The sequence below is a fragment of the Benincasa hispida genome, chromosome 9 (assembly GCF_009727055.1).
Source record: "Benincasa hispida cultivar B227 chromosome 9, ASM972705v1, whole genome shotgun sequence".
NCBI lineage: Eukaryota > Viridiplantae > Streptophyta > Magnoliopsida > Cucurbitales > Cucurbitaceae > Benincasa > Benincasa hispida.
This window is the reverse complement of record NC_052357.1, coordinates 51238765-51261574: the sequence shown is the minus strand read 5'-3', so window position 1 is coordinate 51261574 and position 22810 is coordinate 51238765. Positions and strand designations below refer to the sequence as shown.

The window sequence follows — 22810 nt, the reverse complement described above, 5'->3', positions numbered from 1 at the left end:
AATACATTCTATATTTATTTTTTTAAGAAAATTTTAATGGTCTTTTATTTTGGTTCATAGTCATTTGTGAAAACACTTTGTTTCTCACATTTTTTTTTTTGTTTTTTATTTCATTGTTTTTTTTAATGTTATTATATGTGTTTTCTTCCCTACATTTTTTTCTCAGCATCACGAAAAAAACATTATGAAAAAAAAAATGCAAGTCATCCTTGATATAATTCATTTTTTTCTTTTATTTCACATTAAGGGTTTATTTTTTTAGAATTTAATTTAAACTAAGATTTCTATTTTGATGGAAAAGATGAGGAAAACTGAGATATGAGATCAAGTGAGAAATTTAGGAAAAGAAAATATGAAAGAGGAGTACTTGACAAACTTCTGAAGATTTTTTACTTGACAATCTTCTGAATATTTTTTTTTCTCAAATAAAAAAATGTATTTTTCTATTTTGATCCAGAAGAACGTGTTATGATAATGTGAGGAAGTCGAAAGGAAAACAAAATTTGAGAAAATTAGGGAATAAGAAGATATGGAGGATACGTTGAGAATATTCGAAAAAAGTGTAAGTACTTGTTTAGCCTTTTATTTGAGAATATTATAAAAAAAATGTTAGTACTTCTTTAGCCTACTTTATTTTTTTTAAATTCACATGAGAGGATTTTATTTTAAGAATTTTGAGGAAATTGGGGAGAGGACAATCAATTTGAGAAAACTAGGGAAAGGAGATATGGGGAGAATATTAGTGAGATACTAGGTAAGATTGGACTTCTTAATTTTAATTTCATCTCAATTTTAAAAAGTATAAGAATTTCCACATTCCTATTTTTGCCCTTGATTTTTAATCATATTCCCATTATACCCTCCTTTAAATAGTTAGTTATTATAACCTCATTTCTTTTTCACGAATAATACCCTTTCCCTAAAACACATCTTTGCAAAGAGACGACTTATCAAACACCTCTCTTATATAAAGAGACCATTAATCTTTTTCTTTTACTCACTTTACCATTCCAACAAAAAAAAAAAAAAAAGGCAACCACCATCCTCCATTTGTTTTTTCTACATTTATTTTTTTTAGGAATTGTTGTTTTTCTTTTATTTTGATTTATATTTGTTTCTAAACACTTTGTTCCTCTTCTTTCTTTTGTTTTGTTTTCTGTTTCGTAGTTTTTGTGTGTGTGTTATTGTATGTATTTTTGTTAACCCTGAGCCCTAATTTCTCTACTTGTGTATGTTCCCTATTGAGTAGTGTGGTGAGTAGGTTAAGGTGAGAATTAATGTTAAATTGTAGATAAAAAGGGTAAAGAGTTAGGAAAAAAGTTTAAGTTTGAAAGCTTGACTCTTGAGTGAAGCTAGAAAAATTGGCTAAGTGTAACCCATGCGTTGGAAGCTAAAAAAATGGCCAAATGTTCCATGCGTTGGTCTTGTGCTAAGAGTTGGAGTTGAGTTAAGAGTGTTGGCTTTACCTATTTGAGAGGTTGGTTGCGCATTTAAGGGAGCCAAGTATGGCCGAGAGAAGAAAAGCTATGTGTGGACAAGGCATGTAGCAACCAAGTCTTGAGAGGTTAGCATGCATGCGGCAGTATCAGGTGTGCACGAGCGTGGGCATTGGGCATTAGAGTGGCACACACGGACGATCGTGTAGCTATGAGCGACACTAAGCAATGCACTAGACAATCGTGTAACTATGTGCGGTGCTAAGGGATGCACTAGACGATCATGTAGCTACATGCGATGCTAAACGATGCGAAGTGATGTGCTAGACGATAGCGCTATATAATAGGCAATGGCACTACACGATCAGCATAAACACTAGACGATGATGCTAGGCGATAGCGCTACACGATAGGCGTGAGCGCTAGACGATGGGCGGGATTCGTTCGATGATAGACGTCAGTGCTACATGATGAGCGTCAGCGAGAGCTACGCGATGAGTGACAGTGAGAGCTACACGATGAGCGGCAGCAAGAGCTGTGCAATAGGCTATGTGCTACACAATGAGCAAGAGCGAGATCGTTGGGTGATAAGCCTGTCTCTTATACACATCTAGATGTGTATAAGAGACAGGTGCTACACAATGAGCAAGAGCGAGATCGTTGGGTGATAAGCCAAAATGAGAGATCACTAAATGATGAGCTGCACGATGGACTTTTGAGCTAAACGATTGAAGCATGTGTTGATCAGTCTTAACCACCGATTAATGGCAACAGTTGTTCTAAGCACCAAATTTAACTCCATTTAAGCTGAAAGTGTCATGCTAGGCTTTGATGGTAAGCATTATAAAAAGGGAGGCTGAATTTCAAAAGATCAGTTTGATCAATTCCTCCGTGCAAATTGAGAGATCTTGGTGTCGTTGGAAAGCTCTGAGAGTCTAGTTTTAGAGGTGATACTTCCGGAAGATGTTCTCATCGGAATAAGGCTAGAGAAGGGAAAAAGTGACCAGAGGTTCTATTCTCGGGTGAATTTGGGCCGTCGATAAAGAATTGAGTCTCCAGGACGAACCACAAAGAGTTTGAAGCTGAAATTTTAGGTAAGCTTCCTGAGAAAATTATTAACAAGTTTGTAGAAGGAAAGTTCTTGAGATGAACTCTAAAATTTGAGTTATTAATTCCGTAATTTGAATCTAGAATTTCATGAATAAGTAGGCAACTGCTTGGGTTAAGTAAGCTAGTAGCTCGAAGTAAACGCTCGGACAGACCAAGGGTTGAGCATTCCTATGCGTTGGACCTACTGTGTGGGCTCAGGAAAGCTTGCATTGAAGTCTTGGGTGCATAAACAACCTTGTGGACAATCATGTGCAGCTGAAGGAACACTTAGAGCAAAGTGTTGGTTGCACAAGTGGGAAACGTTTGTGAGGTGTGATTGGAAGCATAGCAAGAGCCAAAGTCTCAAAGAAATTTCTAAGTGCTAAACCTACAGCAAGATATGCGTTGAGTGAAAGTCTTCTAGAGGAAGGCTAAACACAAAGCTTATTTAATAGTTAGTCTCAAAAGGGAGACCAATGCTAGTAGCTAAATATATGCTTTTGTGTCCATAGGATTGACACCAGTGTTAGAAGCATATCGACTTTTGAGGAGTAATCCTAAAAGTTGTGAGGGACTTATTTACAATATTTTAAAGAAACCATATTTTAAGAAAGATTATTCTTATGCTAGCTAGTTTTACAAAGTAATTTCACAGCAAACTATGAGTTATTTTTTAAACGCATGCCATGAATGAAAGTTTATTGAAAAACTATTTATGTGTGTTTAAATACACCAAGTATGCGTTAGTACCTTTAAAGACATGTTTTCTATGCATATTGCTTTACATGCTTTAAAGAGAAAGTTATAGTATGGCTAGTTTTACTTGAAGCTCGATACTGAGGGACATTTGAGAAGGTATTCGAGCAACTCGATACTGAGGGACACGGTATCTGAGCAGGAATACCTAAGGTATGACGGTACTTAGTTATAACCACGTGCATGTAGGTAGTTAAAGTCAGAGATTGAGCAAAAAGGGTTCTCTCTTGACTAAGTCAGAGATTGAGCAAAATGGTTCTCTCTTGACTGAGCAGTTGATGTTGAGATTTAACCACAACAGGGTTATTCTCAATTAAGTAACAGTTTAATGTTTTATGATGAAAACAACTTTACATGTTTTATACTTGGAAAATGTTTATATTTCAGTACAAGGTTACGGTAAAGATATATATTTCAGTATAATCTCTTTATTGAGACTTATGCATGAGAATCAGTTTTCTTTCTTAAGTCACTCACTGGGCTAGCAAGCTCATCCATTTTCAAATGTTTTACTTTCCCCCAGGTAGCGGTCAAATTCTCATAAGGTAGCTCTGCATCTGCTCTGCCACTTAAGGACAAAAGTTATTGTAACCGATCAGCTAGGTGGTTAATGTAAATAGTTGTACACATGTCATAGTTGTTCATATAGGGACTGAGGTTTTGGGTGTCGGGACTTATGAGACTTGTAATGTAATCTCTGTAAATGTTTTGTGTTTAATAGTTAATGTTGTTTGGCCATAGGGGCAGCCGCTATGTTTGAGATTGTATATTGGTATCAGATTATTTCTGCTAGAGTTAATAGGCAGTAAGTGTCAACAAAAAGATTGATAGTTGTTGCAGTCATGTACTTTCCTAGGCTAAGAGAGTAGTCTTGGAGGGGGTGTGATAGTTTTCTTCCTATATTTTTTTCAGGATCTTCGAAAAAAGCATTATCAAACAAAAAAAAATGTAAGTCCTTATATATTTACTTCAATTCACCAGTTCTGTAAAACATTGTACATTTATTTTTTTAGGAAATTTTGATTTTCTTTTATTTTGATTTATAGTCATTTGCGAACACTTTGTTTTTCATTTATCTGTTTTCTGTTTCATTGTTTTTTGTTTGTTATTGTATGTGTTTTCTCTTCTACAATTTTTTCTCAGTATCCCGAAAAAAGCATTATCAAACAAAAAAATGCAAGTCATCCTTGATATAATTCAATCTTTTCTTTTAATTCACATTAAGGGTTTATTTTAGAATTTAATTTAAATTAAGAATTTTATTTTGATGGAGAAGATGAAGAAATTGAGAGATGAGATTAACGTGAGAAATTTAGGGAAGAGGAAAATATGAAAGAGGAGTACTTGAGAATCTTTTGAATATTTTTTTTTCTAAAATAAAAAATGTATTTTCTATTTTGATCGAGAAGAACATATTATGATTAATGTGAGGAAGTCAATTGGAGTAAATTAGGGAACAAGAAGATATTGGAGGAAACGTTTAGAATATTCTAAAAAAATATAAGTACTTGCTTAGCCTACTTTATTTTTTCTAAATCCACATGAAAGGATTTTATTTATGAATGTTGAGGAAATTGGGGAGAAGGATGATCGATTTGAAAAAATTAGGAAACGAGATATAGGGAGAATACTAGTGAGATACTAGGTAAAATTTGACTTCCTAATTTTAATTTCATCTCAATTTTAAAAACTATATCTTCAAATGGTACTATGATTGATATTTTACATTTATTTGCCTCTTAGTTTTAATTTTTCTTGTATTTTTTCACGACATCATAAATTTATAACTGCAACTAATAGTAGATAAGTTAACTCTAACCTCCATTGAATTAATGAATGAGATAGAATAAACTATATCTTGAATAAGAAGATTCATTTAAAAATAACCGTGATAAAATATAGATTTTTTCATGACCATAAAATATTGACATAAATATTTAAATTTAAATTTTTAGTTTTGTTCCTTTTTATTTTATTATAATTTTATAGAACAAACAAAATTTTTGAAATAAAAAAAATTAACTACTCCAATTATTTTAAAAATTATTTTTTTCAAATTATAAAATATTGACATAAATATTTAAATTAGAATGTTGAGATTTGTGGGGAAAAAAAGTTTAATATTTTACTTTAAAAATTATAAATTATGTATCTATTTTAATATTTTAAATATATATACAAAATTGTTGTAAACTTTTTAATAATAACATGATCGTATTCTCTTTAAAAATGATTATTTTTTCATAATTTATTAAACCAACAAAATCTTTGAAACCAAAAGATTAACTACCTCAATTTTTTATTATTACATTCAATAGTACAGATAAATAAGACTATCTTTTTCTAAAAAAAAAAAAGTTTTTAACGGAACCTATTGAAAATGTTTAAAGAAAAAAATTTATTTTATGAAAATAATAAGGACAATCTTTTTATTTTAAATAAAAAATATAAATTATAAAATTAGAATTTCATAGTCTATGAAAAAAAAAAAGTTATGAATGGCTTTTTTTTTATTTTTTTATTTTTATTTATTTTTTACAATGTAACCCATAATATCATTTATGAAAACAAGGTTTAGATTCCACACACACGCATGCATACACACGCACACACACGACGACACATATACACACACATATACGACGATGCATAATTTTTTTGCGTATGAGAGTGACTATAACGACATTGAAATAAAAATTGTTGAATTATGTATATTAAAATATCAAATTGTAAACATATTTATTTGATAACTTAATTAGGAGTACAAAAGAATTTTTATGGAGGTAAGGATAATATGAAAACATTGAAATCAAAATTCCTACATTATTATTATCATTTTTTTTATAATAACAGATAAAAAACAACAAATTAGGAAAAACAACGATAAATTTTTAAAAGAAAATCCACTCATGGTAGATGATTCTTAAGACAAATTTATTTCATTCGATGTCTGTGGGCACATGTAGCAAGTTTGTGAATAATGGAATTGCAATTGTGATTAAAGGAAAAACCTCGAGTTGCCTCTCTATGATTAAATCACGCAAAGAGTCTATAAAATGCTAGATCTAATTACCATAATGTGATGATCTATTTAAAAGTAATTAAAAATTGTTACATTATCTAAGTTTTAAGTGTGGTAGTAATTAATTTTTTTTTAAAAAATAAACATATATATTAGTTAATTCTTTGACATCTTTATTCACATTCCAATTGCATCAAACCACCTTCCAACTAATTTTACGAGTCACATAAAAATCTTTTTCTTTCAAACTTGAATTTTAATAAACGGTCTCTTTATGCGAAAACAATACTTGGAATGCTTTCTTTTTCAAAAAAAAAAAAAAAAAGAACTTGGAATACTTTCCATCTTATTACTTGTTGATCATGTGCACTTGCACTTGACCACTGATTATTGTTAGCAAGTTTTTGAACCAAAACAATACATACTCATTTTCGGTCATTATTTTTCAAAAAGTAAAAAGTAAAAGTCAAATGATTATCAAACAAAACCTAGTTTTACTTTTAAAATTTGATTAAGAATTTACGTGTTTTTTTTTTAAATATGCAAAACTTTAGTACAGAAATTGAAATGAAAAAACATAAACTTCAAAACCATAAAATTAAAAATGATATCGTTATCACGACCTAACTATTTATTGGCACATTTCTATATTCATACATTTAATATTGAGTAAAGGGTGAATTGACATTTTCATTATATTATTAAAAAAATTGACGAACACAATAAAAGAAAGGAATAAAATGTCATTAATATGAATATAATAAGTACAAAAAGCATTTTAACTTATTTAAAGTGTAAAATGTTTATTTAATAATTTAAATATTTTTCTTTTATAATTATTTTCTAGAAATATCCATCAATATCTATATTTTATCAATAATTTTATAAAATTAGGACATCCACATTTCTGGACATCCATCTTTTAGATTTTGTTCATTTTTTTTTTAAACTATTAGATTTTATTATTTATTTATAAATTTTGTTTAGAAAGAGCTAGAATATTCTGAATGAAATCAATCAAAATGAGAATGTCTACCTTTGAAGACTGTTAATTACGAGTGGTTTTAGAATCGATATCAAAAATCTATTTACGGTCGTCTAGAATGAGAATATGATATATATGATGGTTATCTTAATACACTTTTTTATTATTTTATTTAATAATAATAAATTAAATATTCCCATTGTATTTAAAATAAATAACAACTAATGAAAATAAAATTATATCCACTAAAATTGTTAGATGAACTTATAAACAGAGTTCCCTTAATTTTATTATGTTATTTATTAATAATAAATTCAATAAAAGAGAGTTATTTTCAAATAAAAGAAAATAATCAAACTTATTTACAAATATAACAAAATGTCATTGTCTATCCGTGATAGACCTAGATGTCTGTCAGTCTATCACTAATAAACAGTGACGTTTGACTATATTCGTAAATTTTTTCAGTAATTTTTACTATTTTAAAAAAATACTCTAAAAAAACCAATCTAACTCAAAATTAAAACCCAGTTTGGTAACCCATATGGTTTTTGAATATAAAGTCCACTATTTTCATCTCTAAATCTCATCCAAATTTCATCCTTTGTTTTCTACTTTTTACCAATGATTTAAAAAACCAAGCTAAATTTTAAAAATTAAAAAAAATAGCTTTTAAAAACTTGTATTTGTTTTTTAAGTTTGGATAAGAATTCAACTATTATACTCAAGAAAGATGCAAATCATTATAAGAAATAGATAGGAAATAAATTTAATTTTTAAAAACAAAAAACAAAAAACGAAATGACAATCAAACGGGACCTTAGTTTTCACAATTTGACTTGTTTTTTTAAAATTATGGGTAAAAAATATATAACAAAAGAAGAAATTGGGGAGAAATAGTATCTATAGGTTTAATTTTGAAAAACAAAAATTTAAAAATCAGATCGTTACCAAACAAAACCTAAATAATTACAAACTTAAAAATGGTTATAATGATTGTTCAAAGATTAAAGTTAGATCAACTTAATGCTTCATTGGAATGAGCTTGTGAATTATAATGAAAATAAATGAGAACATATGAATTTGTTTCCTCTTGCTCTTGCTTTGGTTCCGATCTTCTTTTTTTTTTCTAATTCTAACTCCTTAATCTTTTATGGATTAATCTCATCTATCCTAAATCGAAGCATTGAAATCCAATGAACAAAGCTTTCCTTGCTATATGGCTCGAACAAAGGATCAAAAGTTTGTGTTGAAAGAGGCAAGGAATTGGAAGAATTTTGTGGAGAATTAAACTTTTCTCTAGAGCATGAGGAAGGTTTTTAATTATGGCCAACCCAAAAGGGTCTTATTTATAGTGAAATTTATGTTAAAATTTGCCTAGATATAATCTTTATTTAAAAATCTCGGAATTTCTTGCAATACATTTGAATCACGTTGTGGTATTGTTATAACATTAGATTTATCTTTACCCATCAACTTAAACTTTTGGATCAATCGACGTATTGTAAACATGATATCAGAGCAAAAGGTATTGTGTTCAAACCTCATTTCTAATATTAAATTTACCTTCACCTACAACTTAAGTTTGCATGTATCTCAATACAGTAATAATTTAATTTTAATATTATCTTCACATTTGGGAAAAAGATGATTTGCAAAACAAAGAAAAATTTCTCCGACGCCAAAGTTAGTGATGAAAAACTATAGTATAGAATAGAAGTCAAAAAATTTAGTAGAGTTCATCTTAATTCTCTTAAGATTAGAATATGAAATGCCAAAATGAGCATAACTCAAACATAAAGTTTGTCATTGACTTCAAGGTTAGAGATTCGATTTCTCCATACCACAAATTATTATTTTTTTTAAAAAAAAGAGTTTTTTCTAATCTTGAACAAGTTAGAATTAAATGGTATAGAATTTTTTGAGCCAAAGTCCACAAATTCACCTAGAACAGCTTCAATAAAACTCATAGGGCCTGTTTGGGGGTCCAATAACATATGTGAAGAGATCATATAGCTCCTATATCACCATTTGGCCTACTGTCATACCATCTCCCATTTTCACTTCCTTTAACATATGAATAATAACTCTCATTTAACAACTCTTCTTTACCCCCACTTTCTATGCCTCCTCCCTTCTCATACCACTCTCTCCTCTCTTCCTATGGCCCACTTAAGTTTTTATTTCTTTATTCTTTTCTTAAGTTTATTTCATTATACTTTTAGTGTAATTTTTTTCCACCATTTTATTAAGAAGCCATGATATTTCAATCTAGTTCCATGCACCCATTTTTTACTTTCAATTTACATACATCGTTTTTTCCTCTAGTATCATGTGATAGAGTATATTAATAAATTCATTATCTATAAATTATGTCATTCAAGTTTTCATTTTTATTTGCTTAGTATATCAATTATTTATTTTATAATGCCCATTAAAAAAATCACAATATTTTGGATTAAATCTTTGTACACAATATTTTTCAAAAATAAAAAATCTCTTCATATATAACATCAATATTCAAAATTACTCTTCAAAAGGCCATATTAAAACCTCAATAGAAAACTCATCCGTGAATATATATATGAGAAAAACCTCAATGAAATCCCTAAAATCAAACAGAAGCAAAACTTTTTTTTTTTAAATGTCTCACTAAAATATAATTGGCCATTCATAATTCTTAATTCTCGATAGTTTTAAAAATTTAAATTTGTAATACTACTTTCACTTTTTTTTTTTTTTTTTTTTTTTTATCTGCCTTACTTTTGAATACTCTTTTCAAAATCCAAGTTTGATTGAAAACTATATATATATAGTATTAAAAAGTAGAAAAAAGTATTTAAAAAAAAGTTGGTACGTTCATTCTTGGCTTAGAAAAATTTTGCATTTTTAAATGTTTTGTTGGCTATTTACGATTAATCTTAAATTTGGATTGAGTTTTTTTAAAACAACAATAATAAAGAATTATTTGGAAGACAATAATTAACAAAAAAAACTAAATTGATACAATAATTGAATTATAAGATTAAAAAAATAATGTTCATACAAGAAAATTAGTTTATAGTACAAAAAACTGAACTAGATAGCACTGATATATGAATTCTGTACCCTCAAACACAGACATATGAACTCAGACATAACAACTCTACACACTCAAACATAGACATATGAACTCAGACAACACAACTCTTCACCCTAAACATAGACATTAAAACTCCCTAGATATTAGAACTTTATAGACATCCGAACTCTAAACATCCTATATCATCTCAATATCCCAAATAATTCCATAGATCTTTATAGTTGAACATTTTGATGGTAGAGACCGAATCACCAAACTTTTAGAATAGTAATAAATTGGCAATATTTAAAATATATTTTAAAGTAGAAACTAGAAAATTTGAATCTATACCTATTGTAGTTGAAGGATTAAATAATTGCACGGATTGATGGAGACGTAGGGCATTGTCATGAGGATTGCGTCAGTAGCATTTCATCATTGCTTTGCATTATTTCCATTATTAATGGGCCCCAACCACCTCCATATTTCCATTATGTCTTTTTAAGTAGCAACAATAAACAATGACTTCCGTACTCTTTTACAAAAAGCCAATTGCAAATCAAACTTTATTCTTAACTAATATATCCCTTTTGGATCTGACATAGTAGAAGATGGTATTCAATTTTTTTGTTGATACGTCAAACATTTTCATATTTTTATAGATTTGGCATTGACATGAGTAGTGAACCGACATTTTTATTATATTGAAAAAAACGTATGAAACATAAATAATAAGGGTAATAGTACAAGAAATTCGATGATTGAGTGAGTATAATGCATTTTAGAATAAAATCCCCATTTTGGTCTTTGTTTCAGTTACGAAGGCTTAATTCTATTGGGAACATTATATGTTAGATTATTTGCTTGTTAGTATAATTTGTTTGAATGACTTATCAAAAAGTATCTTTTGCTTTTATCGCACATTTGATGTTTTACAAGTGGCGGGTGTGTATATATGTTAACGCCTTTAATGTGGGCTTATAAAAAGTATTTAGAGTAATACTAACACTTCTTCCCACATGTGCATTGCCGCTTTCATCCACCAATCTAACAGGTGGGTTTGGTAACTACATTTGCGCGAAAAAGAATTAATTTTTACTATTTCTTCCTTTATTTTTGAATCCTTTTAAATGGTTAGAAAACATTTTGACATTTACATTTTCCCCACAACTTATAGATTTATTCTAAAGCATTTAGCGTCACATTTTGACCAAAACATTACAGTTGATTTCATACTCTGACTTTTCAAAATATCTTTTTGACCATTACACGTGTTTTTTGTTACAATTTTTATAAATGTAAAATACAATCTCAACCTAGGCGACTCGCAAATAGCTAGAGCGAATTAAAATAACTATAACAATTTTATGATAGTTGCAATATCCAAGATGGAATTTGATAAATGCATAGACCATCCTCAAAATAGGGGAGACAAACATTCGACAAGCAATCTTTGCCCCTCCAACACTATCCAACTTTACTTTCCAAAGATAGGAATGGAGCAAATGATCTAAATCTTGAACAACTTTAGCCAGCAAAGCAAATACACTAGCCCAGTAAACCTGAAAACTCTATAGAGCAGATTGAATAAGTTGTAGTTGACCAACATAAGACAAAATCCTAGCTGAAAAACTCCTTTCATGGGTAGTAACTCTTTCTAATAAAGGTAAATAGTGCATACGAGAATCTGTTCGAAATAAGAGGTAAGCCAAGATACCAAACAAGAAAACAAGCCAACAGAAACCCTATAAATGCTAAAATACCTTAAACCTCACTTGGAAGCATGCAATCATAAAACAACAAACTTTTTTTTAGCATTAGCAACAAGTTCAAACAAAATCTGAAACTGGTGTAAAACTGTCTGCATGAAAGAAAGAGAGCCACAATCATTAGCACTAAAAGTCATCAAGTCATTTGCAAAACATAAATGAGTAAGTTAAACCCGACCATAATGGTGATGAAATCGAAATGAGGGACAAGGAGAATTCAATAAACAAGACAACACTTCTATGACTATCACAATGAGATATGGGACAATGGGTCCCTAAAAAAAGCACATGAAAAACGCTTTGTTTGTGAAACTCGGATTTTCATTTTTCCTACTTAAGAAGGTAGAAGTTAAATTCTATGTTTTAGAGAAGGAAATTTCTAAGTGTTGAATAGGTTTTCCTTGAGTAGTTTTGAGTTGAGCCTTAATTGATGAAATATTGGCAAGTGTAAGGTAAAAAAAAGACCCATGCGTGAAGGGTTAGGAGACATTAACACATAAGTTGAGAAGCCAACCATGCGTTTGTAAGGTTGGATGCATGATTGGCCAAAATATTGACAAAAGGCATTGCCAAGAGTTGTCATGCGTTGGAAGCCAAGGAGAAAAAGGGCCAAGTGTTGGACAATGCATTAATGTGGTGCCATGCATTGGCCATAAAGTTTTGAGAGGGTACTTGAGCATGGAGAGAGATTGAAGTAGGGCCAAGAATAACGCATGCAGCAGCCACTACTTTTGGAGGTTAGATCAACGCATGGGGTGCGACAGCTACGTTGGACATGATGGAATGTCCATGCGGCCGAAGGCATGCAGCTGAAGGAGATGTGTTGGTAGGTTGTGGTGGTGCGAAGGCATGCAGTGATGCGAGAGCATGCGATGACGCGGTGCGAGGCTTGCGCTGGTGGATGGCATGCGGCGATAGAGACATGTGGTGATGGAGGCAGATGCGATTGTCGCGTTGGGCACGATAGATGCGTTGGACGCGAGAGTATGCAGCCGAAGGCATGCGTTATGTCATGCGATCATGCTATGCGTTGATGACATGCGCGCGGTGCTATGCGTTGATGGAATGTGACGGAGCTATGCGTTGACAACATGCGCCCAGTGCTATGCGTTGATGGTTTACGGCGGCCTTGCTACATAAAAGTGTGTGACCGAGGGCATGCGATGGAGCGGCCTATGGTATGCGACCGAAGGAATACGACTGATGGTGTGCGCGTACGTGACCGAGGGAGTGCTTTGGTGGTATGCGATGGCATACACGATGGATACGTTGGATGCGACGGCCTTGCTAAGGCATAAGCCATGCGATGGAATGAGCTAGGGTGGATGCATGGTTGTTTGCCCTTGCGTTGTTAAGGCTTGCGGTGACAAAGTAAATGAGTTGGGTTGCGTTGTAGGAGATGCGATGGTGTTGAGTTGAGAACCAAGTTAATCCAAGGGTTGCTATACGTTGGTGATATACTATGCGTTGATGATATACTATGCGCTGGTGATATACTATGCATTGATGATATACTATGCGTTGGTGACATACTATGCGTTGGTGATGGGCTATGCGTTGATATCCGAGACTAGCAATATGCATTGAAACGGGTGTTGGTCATCATCCTAATTGAACGCATATTGAGTTGGATGGATGCATATGAAAGATGAACGCATATGAAGGACGTCATCCAGACATGTGGCTTGCTGAAGGGAGTCTTAGACCTTAAGAAAACGAGGTGGATGCACGAGTAGACATGCAAAGTTAAGCCTCAAGCATTGGCTATAGAGGAGGAAGACACTTAAGATTGCGTTGATGGTGTGAGATGAAGACACCTCAAGCAGGAGGTGGAGAAGGCTGGAAGTTGGCAGATGCTAAGGAAAACACATGGACATGCGGCCAAGTAGGAGGTGTCGGCCTTAGAGCAATCTTGGACGCCTATAAATAGAGCCAAGGACTTCAGATGAGAACTCAAATTATCTTCAAAGAACATAAAGAAGAGTTTATTGGGAGGAGATTATGCGTTGGTAGCAAGACCATGAGTTGGTCAAGAGGTTCCAAGAGGGGAGATGCTGTCGGACAGAAAGGACAGGAAATAACATCAACTTGGGACGAAGACTTCCAGAATACTCGTGCGTTTGATGTGATTCCAAAGCCATCTGAAATCTAAAAGAGTCTAGTTTTCAGGGTAGGGCTCCCGGAGAAAAAGCTCCAAGTAATCGAGGTGGAGAATGAGGAAAATACAAAAGGGTCGAGCTATCGGGTAAGCTAGGTCAGTCTTGATTTTTTGATGTTTCCGGAAAAACCACGAGAATTTATGAGCTAAGATTTTGAGGTAAGCTTCCTGAGACATTGAGCATATTTGTAGAAGGCAGTAATTTGAGATAAAGCCTAGAACTATGAGTAGTCTGAGCTTTAATTTGAATATGGAATTTAGGGTTCAAGAGGAGCCCGAGAAGATCATGGAACTTCTAGAGAGAAAGGTTCCTAAACGACCAAGGTGAGTGGTACTTTCCTTAAGTCTTAAAGCATATCTTTTAGAGTAAATTTTATATGCTTATGTTATGAATGATTATCTAGTATGAGAATGAGATTATGTGATCGGGATGGTCAGGGGGTCAATAGACCTAGTGTCTGAACCTGTAAGCAAAACCTCACGGGATGGTCAGGGGACCGAGAGGTCTAGTTCCTGAGCCTGTGGGAGGATCCTCGTATGGGATAGTCAGAGGGCTGACAGGCCTAGCTTCTGAGCCCATGATCGGGGAGCTATGTGCACATAGGAGACAAAGGAAACGTAAAGAGTAAGCGTTGTATTTAGTAACAGTTATCTATCTACCGTGTGTGTAGGTAGACAACATACTCATTCTAGTTACTTATCAGTTTAGCTATCTACCGTGTGCATAGATAGAGTTTGAAAACAGACTCATTCAAGGAAGAGGTTTGAATGTAACCTCGTATTTATGATATGCTTATTATTTATGAGTTGAAATAGACTCTAGAAGTTGGTTACCACTCACTGAGCTATGTGAAGCTCATTCAGTTATTTCATGTTTTTCTTCCAAGTAGCGAAAGGTGAGGAGTTCCAGGTGCTGCCAAGGTCAAGGTCTGCCACAAGCACAATTATACTTTCGGAGGGTTTTACAGTTGTTGTTGTAAACCTTGTAGATAAGTCTTGGAGTTGTATAAATGTTACATTGTTGTAATAAAATGGGCCTACTTAATCCGTTGTTATTTGCCTCATTGACTTAAATAGTTGGTTTGTTGAATTTGTTTCATTGGTATCAGAGTTATTTCCGCAAGAGTTATTAGGCAGTAAGTATCAACAAAAGGATTGATAACTGCTGCAGTCATGTCCTCTCCTAGGCTCAGAGAGTAGTCTGGGGGGGGGGGGGGGGGGGAGGGGAGGGAGTGGGTCTGACAATTCTAGACTTAGATTTTGTGTAGTTTTATTGCATAAATGTCTTCATTGATGCTTTATTTGTAATTTTTGTTAGAATTGAGCATATCGACCAACGGGGTAATCATAATGTAAAAGGTCAAAATTTTACTTAGAGCAAGGAAAGGGTGAAAAAGATGCAAAGAGCAGTGCACGACGCGTTGTAGCATTATGCTCGACACCATAAATTGAGACGGGTTAACAGAGTGGCAGATAGACGGGTTAACAGAGAGATTTCACACAGACGAGTTTCAAGTGGCGTTGTGGTGCTGCGGTAGTCTTGGTCATTAAATTTCTAATTTTACCACCATTTGAAGAGAGATGAAAAGGAATTAATCTCTGGCATTCCATAGAGGTTAGAGGTGTTGTTCAGAGGTTTTTTCAGGGCTTAGTTGATCATGAAAAAGAAGACGTAAATGCAATGTCAATAGTAATCGGGATCGACAACTAATTCCCCATCTTCTTTGTTCTTTCCCTATTATATTTCTTCATAGCATTTTTATGTTGACTGTTTTCAACACGAGTGGTTAATTTTTAGTAATTCTAGGGTTAGATAGATTTCAATAATGATGTGGATTGTTCTTCATTAATGCGATCAATTCAACTCATTAGCTTTTTATTATGTTTGATTTTCCCATTAAATGCTTGATCACCATTTGAGTCAATTTAGGTTTTTAATTATGCTTGAGAGAGTGTGTCTAAAATTGGAAATAATACATAAACTAGTATTGGATTATACATGAGAGTGATAGAAAAATATTAGAGGCTTATGACGAAAAGTCCTAATGTTGTGTTTAACAATTTGATTACATGAAAATAGGGTCGACTTTTAGGCATTTGTTGAGTTTGAGAGAGGAAACCTGGATAATAGACGTTTAGGCCTATGTAAATAATTGAATTGATCGAATGAAAACTCTTTAAATCCACAAATCTAGTTTGTCAAATGACATCAATACCTTACAACTTTTTTAGCTAGTGAAGTCTTGTAATTATGATGGAAAAATCAGAGTCAGTGTATCTAGTAAGGATCAGATCCTTAGTACTATACACTAGCATGTAGTCCCTAGTTCTCTTGAGATACTTTAAGATGTTCTTAATGGCAGTCCAATGATCACGTCCAGGATTAGACTGGTATCTACTGACGATCCCTACTGAGTAGCATATGTCAGTTCTAGTACATAACATTGAATACATTAGGCTTTCAACTGCGGAGGCATAGGGAATATTTCTCATATCCTCAACTTCTTGAGGTGTCTTAGGACATTGTTCTTTTTATAGATGAATTCCATGTCTGAAAGGCAATAGACCCTTTTTGGAATTCTGCATTTTATATCTAGACAACATTTTGTCTATATAAGATGCTTGAGACATGGCTAGTGTCCTGTTCTGGCGATTTCGAATAATTTGGATCCCAAGAATATATTGCGCATTTCCTAAATCTTGAGGAGAGAGAATCGCCTGTGTTAATGGAGTTGATGATGGTAGTACTCATCAGTCTCAAAAGTATTGAGAGTAATACTAACACCTATCTTCCCACAATGTGCATTTGCCGCTTTCATCTCACCAATCTAACAGGTGGGTTTGGTAACTACATTTGCGCGAAAAAGAATTATTTTTACTCTATTCTTCTTTATTTTGAATCCTTTTAAATGGTTAAGAAAAACATTTTGAACATTTACATTTCCACACAACTTATTAGATTTATTTCTAAAAGCATTAGCGTCACATTTTTGACACAAAACATTAACAGTTGATTTCATTACTCTGACTTTTCAAAATATCTTTTTGACCATTACACCGTGTTTTTTGCTTACAATTTTTTATAAATGTAAAATACCAATCCAACCTAGGACGACTCGCAAAATTAGCTAGAGCGAATTAAAATAACTTATAACAATTTTTATGTATAGTTGCATATCCAAATGGAATTTGATAAATGCATAAGACCTATCCATCAAAATAGGGGAGAAAAACATTCCGACAACAATCTTTGCCCCTCCAACACTATCCAACTTTTAACTTTCCAAAAGATTAGGAATGGAGCAAAATCATCTAAATCTTGAACAACTTTAGCCAGCAAAGCAAATACACTAGCCCAGCTAAACCTGAAAACTCTTATAGAGCAGATTGATAGTTGGTAGTTTGACCAACATAAGACAAAATCCTAGTCTGAAAAAACTCCTTTCATGGGTAGTAACTCTTTCTAATAAAGGTAAATAGTGCATACGGAATCTGTTCGAAATAAGAGGTAAGCCAAGATACCAAAGAAAACAAGCCAACAGAAACCCTATTTAAATGCTAAATACCTTAACCTTCACTTGGAAGCATGCAAATCATAAAACAGACAAACATTTTTTTTTAGCATTAGCATACAAGTTCAAACAAAATCTGAAAATGGTGTAAAACTGTCTGCATGGAAAGAAGAGAGCCACAATCATATACGCACTAAAAGTCATCAAAAGTCATTTGCAAAAACATAAATTGAGTAAGTTAAACCCGAACCATAATGGTGATGAAAATCGAAAATGAGGGACAAGGAGATTCAATAAACAAGACCATTCAACTTCTATGACGTTATCACAATTGAGATAGGGACAATGGGGTCCTAAAAAAAGCACATGAAAAAACGCTTTGTTTGTGAAACTCGGATTTTTTCATTTTCCTTACTAAGAAGGAGAAGTTAAATTCTATGTTTTAGAGAAAGGAAATTTCTAAAGTTGTTGAATAAGGTTTTCCTTGAAGTAGTTTTGAGTTTGCAGCCTTAATGATGAAGATAATTGGCAAGTGTAAGGTAAAAAAAAAGACCCATCGTGAAGGGTTAGGAGACATTAAACACATAAGTTGAGAAGGCAACCCATGCGTTTGTAAGGTTGGATGCATGAATTGGCCAAAAAATATTTGACAAAAGGCATTGCCAAGAGTTTTCATGCGTTGGAAGCCAGGAGAAAAAAGGCCAAGTGTTGGACAATGCATTAATGTGGTGCCAATGCATTGGCCATAAAGTTTTGAGAGGGTACTTGAGCAGGATGAGAGATTAAGTAGGGCCAAGAATAACCATGCAGCAAGCCCACTACTTTTGGAGGTTAGACAATCGCATGAGGGTTATGCGACAGCTACGTTGGACATGGATTGGAATGTCGCATTGCGGGCCGAAGGCATATGCAGCTGAAGGAGATGTGTTGGTTAGGTTGTGGTGGTGCGAAGGCATGCAGTGGGTAGCGAGAGCATGCGATGACGCGGTGCGGAGGCTTTGCGCTGGTGGAATGGCATGCGGCGATTAGAGACATGTGGTGATGGAGGCAGATGCGATTGTCGTCGTTGGGACGATAGATTGCGTTGACCGCGAGAGTATGCAGCCGAAAGGCATGCGTTATGTCATGCGATCATGCTATGCGGGTTTGATGACATGCGCGCGTAGTGCTATGCGTGATGGAATGTTGACGGAGTCTATGCGTTTGACAACATTGCGGCCCAGTGCTATGCCGTGATTGGGTTTACGGCGGGCGCTTGCACATAAAAGTGTGTGACCGGGGAGGGCAATGCGATGGAGCGGCCTATGGTATATGCGACCGAAGGAAATACGACTGATGGTGTGCGCGTTAACGTGACCAGTGAGTGCTTTTGGTTGGTATGCGATTGGCATACACGTGGATATACGTTGGATGCGAGCGGCCTTGCTAAGCATAAGCCATGCGATGGAATGAGCATAGGGTTGATGTCATGGTTGTTTGCCCTTGGCGTTGTTAAGGCTTGCTGGTGACAAAGTAAAATGAGTTGGGTTGCGTTGTAGGAGATGCGATGGTGTTGAGTTGAGAACCAAGTTAATCAAGGTTGTATACGTTGGTGATATACTATCGTTGATGATATACTATGCGCTGGTGATATACTATGCATTGATGATATACTATGCGTTGGTGACATACTATGCGTTGGTGATGGGCTATGCGTTGATATCCGAGACTAGCAATATGCATTGAAACGGGTGTTGGTCATCATCCTAATTGAACGCATATTGAGTTGGATGGATGCATTATGAAAGATGAACGCATATGAAGGACGTCTCTCCAGACATGTGGCTTGCTGAAGGGAGTCTTAGACCTTTAAGAAAACGAGGTGGATGCACGAGTAGACATGCAAAGTTAAGCCTCAAGCATTGGCTATAGAGGAGGAAGACACTTAAGATTGCGTTGATGGTGTGAGATGAAGACACCTCAAGCAGGAGGTGGAGAAGGATGGAAGTTGGCAGATGCTAAGGAAAACACATGGACATGCGGCCAAGTAGGAGGTGTCGGCCTTAGAGCAATCTTGGACGCCTATAAATAGAGCCAAGGACTTCAGATGAGAACTCAAATTATCTTCAAAGAACATAAAGAAGAGTTTATTGGGAGGAGATTATGCGTTGGTAGCAAGACCATGAGTTGGTCAAGAGGTTCCAAGAGGGGAGATGCTGTCGGACAGAAAGGACAGGAAATAACATCAACTTGGGACGAAGACTTCCAGAATACTCGTGCGTTTGATGTGATTCCAAAGCCATCTGAAATCTAAAAGAGTCTAGTTTTCAGGTAGGGCTCCCGGAGGAAAAAGCTCCAAGTAATCGAGGTGGAGAATGAGGGAAAATACAAAAGGGTCGAGCTATCGGGTAAGCTAGGTCAGTCTTGATTTTTTGATGTTTCCGGAAAAAACCACGAGAATTTATGAGCTAAGATTTTGAGGTAAGCTTCCTGAGACATTGAGCATATTTGTAGAAGGCAGTAATTTGAGATAAAGCCTAGAACTATGAGTAGTCTGAGCTTTAATTGAATATGGAATTTAGGGTTCAAGAGGAGCCCGAGAAAGATCATGGAACTTCTAGAGAGAAAGGTTCCTAAACGACCAAGGTGAGTGGTACTTTCCTTAAGTCTTAAAGCATATCTTTTAGAGTAAATTTTATATGCTTATGTTATGAATGATTATCTAGTATAGAGAATGAGATTATGTGATCGGGATGGTCAGGGGTCAATAGACCTAGTGTCTGAACCTGTAAGCAAAACCTCACGGGATGGTCAGGGGACCGAGAGGTCTAGTTCCTGAGCCTGTGGGAGGATCCTCGTATGGGATAGTCAGAGGGCTGACAGGCCTAGCTTCTGAGCCCATGATCGGGAGCTATGTGCACATAGGAGACAAAGGAAACGTAAAGAGTAAGCGTTGTATTTGTAACAGTTATCTATCTACCGTGTGTGTAGGTAGACAACATACTCATTCTAGTTACTTATCAGTTTAGCTATCTACCGTGTGCATAGATAGAGTTTGAAAACAGACTCATTCAAGGAGAGGTTTGAATGTAACCTCGTATTTATGATATGCTTATTATTTATGAGTTGAAATAGACTCTAGAAGTTGGTTACCACTCACTGAGCTATGTGAAGCTCATTCAGTTATTCATGTTTTCTTCCCAAGTAGCGAAAGGTGAGGAGTTCCAGGTGCTGCCAAGGTCAAGGTCTGCCACAAGCCACAATTATACTTTCGGAGGGTTTTACAGTTGTTGTTGTAAACCTTGTAGATAAGTCTTGGAGTTGTATAAATGTTTACATTGTTGTAATAAAATGGGCCTACTTAATCCGTTGTTATTTGCCTCATTGACTTAAATAGTTGGTTGTTGAATTTGTTTCATTGGTATCAGAGTTATTTCCGCAAGAGTTATTAGGCAGTAAGTATCAACAAAAGGATTGATAACTGCTGCAGTCATGTCCTCTCCTAGGCTCAGAGAGTAGTCTGGGGGGGGGGGGGGAGGGGAGGGAGTGGGGTCTGACATTCTTAGACTTAGATTTTGTGTAGTTTTATTGCATAAATGTCTTCATTATGCTTTTATTTGTAATTTTTGTTAGAATTGAGCATATCGACCAACGGGTAATCATATGTAAAAGGTCAAAATTTTACTTAGAGCAAGGAAAGGGTGAAAAAGATGCAAAGAGCAGTGCACGACGCGTTGTAGCATTATGCTCGACACCATAAATTGAGACGGGTTAACAGAGTGGCAGATAGACGGGTTTAACAGAGAGATTTCACACAGTCAGACGAGTTTCAAGTGGCGTTGTGGTGCTGCGGTAGTCTTGGTCATTAAATTTCTAATTTTACCACCATTTGAAGAGAGATGAAAAGGAATTAATTCTCTGGCATTCCATAGAGGTTAGAGGTGTTGTTCAGAGGTTTTTTCAGGGCTTAGTTGATCCATGAAAAAGAAGACGTAAATGCAATGTCAATAGTAATCGGGATCGACAACTAATTCCCCATCTTCTTTGTTCTTTCCCTATTAATATTTCTTCATAGCATTTTATGTTGACTGTTTTCAACACGAGTGGTATATTTTAGTAATTCTAGGGTTAGATAGATTACAATAATGAAGTGGATTGTTCTTCATTAATGCGATCAATTCAACTCATTAGCTTTTATTATGTTTGATTTCCATACATTAAATGCTTGATCACCATTTGAGTCAATTTAGGTTTTTATTATGCTTGAGAGAGTGTGTCTAAAATTGGAAATAATACATAAACTAGTATTGGATTATACATGAGAGTGATAGAAAAATATTAGAGGCTTATTGACGAAAAGTCCTAATGTTGTGTTAACAATTTGATTACATGAAAATAGGGTCGACTTTTAGGCATTTGTTGAGTTTGAGAGAGGAAACCTGGATAATAGACGTTTAGGCCTATGTAAATAATTGAATTGATCGAATGAAAACTCTTTAAATCCACAAATCTAGTTTGTTCAAATGACATTCAATACCTTACAACTTTTTTAGCTAGTGAAAGTCTTGTAATTATGATGGAAAAATAGAGTCAGTGTATCTAGTAAGGATCAGATCCTTAGTACTATACACTAGCATGTAGTCCCTAGTTCTCTTGAGATACTTAAGATGTTCTTAATGGCAGTCCAATGATCACGTCCAGGATTAGACTGGTATCTACTGACGATCCCTACTGAGTAGCATATGTCAGTTTCTAGTCACATAACATTGAATACATTAGGCTTTCAACTGCGGAGGCATAGGGAATATTTCTCATATCCTCAACTTCTTGAGGTGTCTTAGGACATTGTTCTTTATAGATGAATTCCATGTCTGAAAGCAATAGACCCTTTTTGGAATTCTGCAATTTTATATCTAGACAACATTTTGTCTATAATAAGATGCTTGAGACATGGCTAGTGTCCTGTTCTGGCGATTTTCGAATAATTTGGATCCAAGAATAATATTGGCGCCATTTCCTAAATCTTTCATTGGATTTGAAGTA

At 34.3% G+C, this 22810-nt stretch overlaps 1 pseudogene; it reads right to left on the bottom strand.

Moving 5' to 3' along the window:
- Nucleotides 1-2791: 2791 nt before the first annotated feature.
- The window catches only part of LOC120084772, a 23654-nt pseudogene continuing 3635 nt past the window's right edge, over nucleotides 2792-22810 (bottom strand).